The sequence below is a fragment of the Mytilus galloprovincialis genome, chromosome 8, assembly GCF_965363235.1.
Source record: "Mytilus galloprovincialis chromosome 8, xbMytGall1.hap1.1, whole genome shotgun sequence".
Taxonomy (NCBI): Eukaryota; Metazoa; Mollusca; class Bivalvia; order Mytilida; family Mytilidae; genus Mytilus; species Mytilus galloprovincialis.
Window position 1 is genome coordinate 67,914,682 of NC_134845.1, and position 6,594 is coordinate 67,921,275.

The following is a 6,594-nucleotide window of genomic DNA, read 5'->3' on the forward strand; positions in this document are numbered from 1 at the left end:
TTCATTAGAAGAAGAATCAGATTGTCTGCTATCAGTAAGGGGAGGTGTCGACGCTTGTTTTTCCGTCTTTTGGGGCTCTTGGTCCTGTTTATGGATTTCTTGTTCAGTTGCGATCGGACTTCCAGTTCTTTGTCTCTTTTTCTCTGTGCTATGGGTATCCGATTCCGAACTTTCCACTTCTATATCTGTTTTTCTTTTAGTCTTGTACTTTCCTGCTAGACTCATACCGCTCCGTCTTCCTCTTCCTCTCCCTCTCCCTGATTTTGGTTGCATTATATGCAGAGACTCAGAGTCAAGTTTTACCCTTCAAGCCCACGGTCTTCCGTCTTATGATTAAACCAGAAATTAAATGTACAATATAATATATATTCAATATTGATCAAACAATTTAAAACGCGTGATGCTTTCGGCATATAATTTAAATGCATCGTAAGCTGTACACGACGTCTTTTAGACATCGTATGGCCATGGCGCCATCATCGTAATCCATCGTGTAGCCTTCGTAATCCATCATGTAGGCTTCGGCTGAGATATGAAGCTTAAATACCCGTCTTCGGTTAACCTTCGTATATATCCATCTTTTGCTATCGTATATAATTTCAGCACCGTCGTATAGACTTCGTTATTCATCGTACTTGCTTCTGTCACTTTTTGGTATTTTAACGAGATCGGGACCAACTTCGTACGAACTTACAATTTTCGCATTCAGGTGTCCATCGTTTATAAAAATCGGGACAGTGTGAGGCGGGCATTAATGTTAAACAATAAAATCTTGAGATTTTTTTTCGATTTAATGACTTTTTGACACTTCGGGTAATGAAATTTCTTTAGCACGAACTCTGTATAACTAAGCACAGCACTTTTTGAAAAAATTGAAATGAGGCCTTTCTACCAATACCAGAATTGAGTGGGTTTGTATATCCCTTTTTAATTAGTTTAACATATAGAAGCATTATCGCTTTGAAATGAGGTAGAACCACGTTTTAAATATCCTGTAGTAGTCGGATCAGCTGACGGAATAACTAAGTGTATTGTTTTGTATTAACTGTGAAGCGTTTCATATAATAAGGTCATTTTGGAGCGAATAAACAAATATTCTCTTATTAGGTGCTTAATTTATTGAAGGTTTTTTTTCAGAAAATTTTAATTGTAACAGCTTAGAATATTTTCATCTTCTTTGTTTTAGTTTATTGTCCAAATCCGTAATCCGCATCAATGGTCCTAATGCACGCAGTTCTCATTTTGCAAGTGCAAGTTCATTATATAAATCAAATGAACTGCACACTAGGTCTCTTCTAGTGCTTGTATTTTGGTAAACGTAAACATTTCAATGAACAAAAGTTGCATTTTCACAAAGAACTCTTATATCAATATTCAATCTTTACTATTTGAATATCTCCTAGATCTTGTGTGCGACTGGTGCCAATTTGTAAATCATGATTTGGAAGTCTTTTTTAATATATTCTGGTGGGAGCAGGGTGATTTGTTTATCTCTAAACGAATATGAATTTCCACCAGTTGCCTGGTCAATTCTTTGTATGGCTTGCCCCTTTTTTGTTTGTATTATGTCACTCGTTATTTCCTGCAATATGTTGGATAGAATATTCCTTTTCAACCCATCTGGAAAAATATTTTACTTATTCTTACATTCTTACGGTTAACTGGTAAACTATTCTTCCTTCCTTTTACTTATTTAATTTTGTTTGGAATATTTAAAGTTATGCGCCAGCATTAACATGGGGGATACAATTCCGTTTTCGTAGAATGAGTAAGTTTTAATATTTGCACCACGTACCTTTTTGGAGTAATGATTAGAAGCTGTAGTATTGAGTACCCAAAACTTAAAAGAAAGTACTTTGAGCTATCACGATTTATGCTTACACTACATGTATATCATTAAGCGATAACCAGTTTGACAAATTATATCAGATGCATATACGACTAATTCTAATCTCATCTGTGAAAAAATCCGAAACCGATTAGTTTCAGTTACATGTACAAGGTACCTAGTCATATATATCATCTTAAGTTCTCAACCTTGAAGTACACAATTTTAGCATGAAGTTGGAAATAGTGACCTATTTTTTTCTGTCGCTCATTTCATATCAAATTCCTGACTACCGTACAAAATGTCCACCAATACGAGTGGACAACCAAGAAATAGCCAAAATGCTCACGTGACATTCATCACAATCAATCAGTCGTTATTTTTTTCATTGTTAAATGCCATAATATTTAAATTAAGGTTCATCTTAAATATGTTAAAATCATCAAACTTATTTCTTATCACCTGCTGAGATTTGAGCCAACTGATTAGTAATTCTTTTCTGTCAGAATAAAAGAAATTCTATGTACCAGTATATATAAATATACAGAAATTACTTCACAATTTTTACATATACACAATCCAAAAGTTTCAGATGAATGAGTTATGATATAGGGACAGAACAAAATTGTCAGCATGGAATTAAAAAATGATATGTAATTGCTGATAAAACTATTGCCTACCAAATATTATTGGTTAATCTTTTCCTGACCCAATAAGGGAAAGTAGAATAACTTAATTGTTAATCAAAACTTCATTGGCAATTATATCACATCATCATCAAATGCTAGCTGTATTATAAAAATATGTATGTAAATTCAAATAAAGAAGAAAGCAATTTATGTCTGTGTTTGGAATGCTGTTTCATTGCCGTACATGTATACATGCATGGTATACCCAACATCTTTTGCTAAACCTGCTAGATATAGGAATCTCTTATACTGTGAACATATCACAAGTTTCCAGGTTTATATATCCTTCAAAATGAAATTTATTCCAAAGATAATGATAGCTATTGAAACAAAGCTAGGACAAAAAATATGTGAGATAAATTATTGCAGTTTCAGAAAATGCTGCATTCAAATAATGCCAACATTAAAATCTATTCATATTTTTTTTAACCAAGTTTATACAATGGTTTAACCAATTTAATTTAGACTTGAAATGGAAACACGCAAAATTTTCTGAATTCCAATTATAGACAAACTTGATATAAATTAACATGTATGTACATGTACAGTACATATGTACAAAATATACCTTGTAAATGCAAACAAAGAAAATACCCATATTATTTTGGTTCAAACATTCTGCAGCTGTTACAGAGGTCTTGTTCAGTATTGAAGGCCAACATCAATATGACTAACAACTGCAATTAAAACACATTTTATGCTTTCAACTTTTTGATAACCTGTATTCTGTGTTATGAAATGAAATTGAAATATAAATCATGAAAAAATATGATTTTCTTGCTCTCTGGTGGACAATATATGACTATTTGTTCTCTGATGGAGAGTTGTTTCATTAGTTATCATACTTGTACATGTATAATGTCATATTCTTAGTTTTCTAACTACATGTAACTCCATTTGTGGTGCATCGGTGAATTGTATGCCTACATGTATATCTCATGTATATCTGTAGGTAGGATTTTAGGTAGGATTTATATTTATATCCAATAACTTTTACCTGTTTCCTGTATTTAGTATTACAAAAACCCACTCATATAAGTCTTATAAATGAATATTTCTCTCTTTATCAATTTTACAGTTCAACTGAAAATCATATATGTCTATCTGTTGATCTGTTACTTGGTTATATTTTGCAGATTTTTCACATATTTCATGAAAGAGACGACACATTACATCCGTTAAATCACTTTTTCTTAAATGAAATCCTTTTTTGAAACTCCAATGATAAGAATATTCACAAATGTCCAGCTGCCTATATTTATAATTCATTTTAACTTCGGTAAACTATCTATAAGATGGTAAACATCAACTTCAATAATGAAGAAAAAGAGGCTTAATTGCCCAATTAATATTCCTCCGTCTCTCAGCATTAAAACACTTAATTCCAATTCATTTGGTCTTGAAACAGTCAATGCTTATGTTTAATACGGTACATTATGTAGAATTGCTGTCTTTTTTTCTATTTTTCATGGACATATTTGGTAGCTTTCTAAGCAAATTTTATTCAGATCTTCAATAATGGTCATAATTAGTTATTAACTTTCTACTGGTGTCTGACTGCAGGTCAGCATCCCTGAAATATGAAAATACAAATATAGTACATGTATATATCAAATGAAATTTTCAACATGCTAAAGTAATCAAAAGTTAGTGCAAACATACTTCTTGAAGAAGTCACTGTTAAAATGCTAACAAATTATTCCCCTGTCCTTATTTACCAGGAATAATATCTTCATACAACATTTGAACTAAAAATTAATTTACCACAAACATTTTGATAAGGCACACTTTGTAATAAGTATGCATATTTATGTATTATCTTTAACTTCATTGTTTTGTATCTCCTTTTTCAAATGTCATTGTAAACAATGACAGGAATACTTTAATATCAACATCAGTAATCCACAGCTTAGCAATATTAGCTAGCAGTATATTATTATACATGTATCTGTCATGTCTGTGTAAGTAAATTTTATAAAAGGTACAGATACATTCTACTAATTTCGCTCCTCGAATCTTCGTGTATGTAACTATAGCATTCATTTCCCGATGGTAAACAGAAAGTTGTTGAGTGATGAATCTGAAATAGCATCACACGGTATAGCTAACTCATATAAACCCTGAAATTAAAGTTTAGAAATCCTTGTAATTTTCCTGAGAAAGATGCGACAAAAAAATTTCACGGGACAGACAGACGGACTGACTGACTTTTGGATGTACAGACAGAAATAGAGTAGTATAGATTTGTAAATCTACTTTTTTAAAGACTAACAATTTTTGGTAAAAAAAAACCAAACAAAATGCACACAGTGGCACACTTCATGGGTTATTTTTATGAATAAAACTCCATAACTAGCATAAGTAGTTATAAAATACGTTACATTTCAGCTAAGTTTCATGAAAAAACCCACAAGTATGGGTTTTTATTTTTTTTATATCAGCGGTAGAGGTAGAGGTAGACTTACATTCATAGCAATACGAATTTGAGACACACACCCTTTTTCATCTATGTGTTTATAAAGAGCAGTGACCTTCTTCGTTTATAAAATGATAAAGTGACACGCGTACTTTAATGCTTCCGCACACTGGTCTGTTGGATTAGAATTAACGGCTTTATATCAAGTGGGGCTTTATTTTGCCTCTTGGACTAATGGTCTTCCAAAGGAAATTTTATAAATGCCACTATGGGTCTCTTGTTACTGGGGATATAGCTTTGAGTAATGGATTTAATTCCTGTCAGTGTGGACACAGTTCAGATATTTGATGTAATACTCTTTTTTAGAAGTAAAGTGCATGTAGTGATCTATTCAATTTTATTACTGATAATTATAATATTATATAAAAAGGATTACTACTATACGATTTCATGGGAATTCAATTTCGTGGTTTTCTGAAATGTAAGTGGTATTATATGGAAGTTATTTTTTTCGTGGGGTATTTAATTTCGTAGAAATATTCTTACCACGAAATAAGCGAAATTACACCCTCCTCGAAAATTTCTTTTTTACAGTATTTGTCAAAGTGGGAAGTCTTGATGAGCAAACTACATATAAATTAGTCTAATATTATTGCTTCTTTCAGTTTTTGCTGTGATTCCTTCCTAATAATGAACATTATTATTATACGTAATCGCAGCAAAAAATTGAAAGAAGCAATATTAGACTAATATGACTCATAGATAGGAACATGAGGAAGGCGTCCCAGTTAATCATTAAAAAAAGCCTTTCAAGAAATTATAACATCATTTGAACTATGCGTAAAAAATTACTCTATTTTACTAGAAAGTGGTATTTCTGACTTGGTAATAATTTGAAAAATACTGGTTCTAAGATAATTTATTCAAAGTGCATGCCTTATCGAGAGCATGACGAATGATCCAGGATATGTAAAACAAATTAACCAAATATTAATGTTTGCATACACTTCAAGTAGAATGGTAAACGAAATAGAGGGGGTACAATGGAAACACTAGAAAAATAAATGACAAAAACAAAGAACGAAAAAAAAAAGCCGTCTGCAGTCATTTTTAATGGATATAAAGACGATGCTATCCCCTTTAAACGTCCTTGAATTGCATCTGATTTCAAAAAAATATATACTATAGTAATTTGGAGGCCCTTATAACAACATGATTACATACATAATGTACATGTACCATAATAAATATTATATAGAAATATAAAACTTTTTTCACAAGTACGAGAATTAAAAAGTATGACAGGAAACATGGTGAAACACGAAGCACACACATCGAACCAAACACGGAATAGGTTAAAGGGACAGAGGGGTACACCGTATGTGGTTGAGATCCACATTACGTGTTTAGGGTTACTTTGAAGCAAATATTAATGCCCTGTGCTTCAAATTTAGATTTCCATACTTTGAAGGTAGGGATCATGGCTCCAGCAACATAGGTTCCAGAGAGAATTAACCAGTGAATCAAATGTGCCCAACCAGGAATTGCAGGATACATGTACCTGCAAACCGGATATAAGAAAAGAGTTTAAGGGTAAATGATGAGAATAGGCTGTTAGAATAATGCAGGGAACTTGTATTATTCGATATTTTGTTCATTTA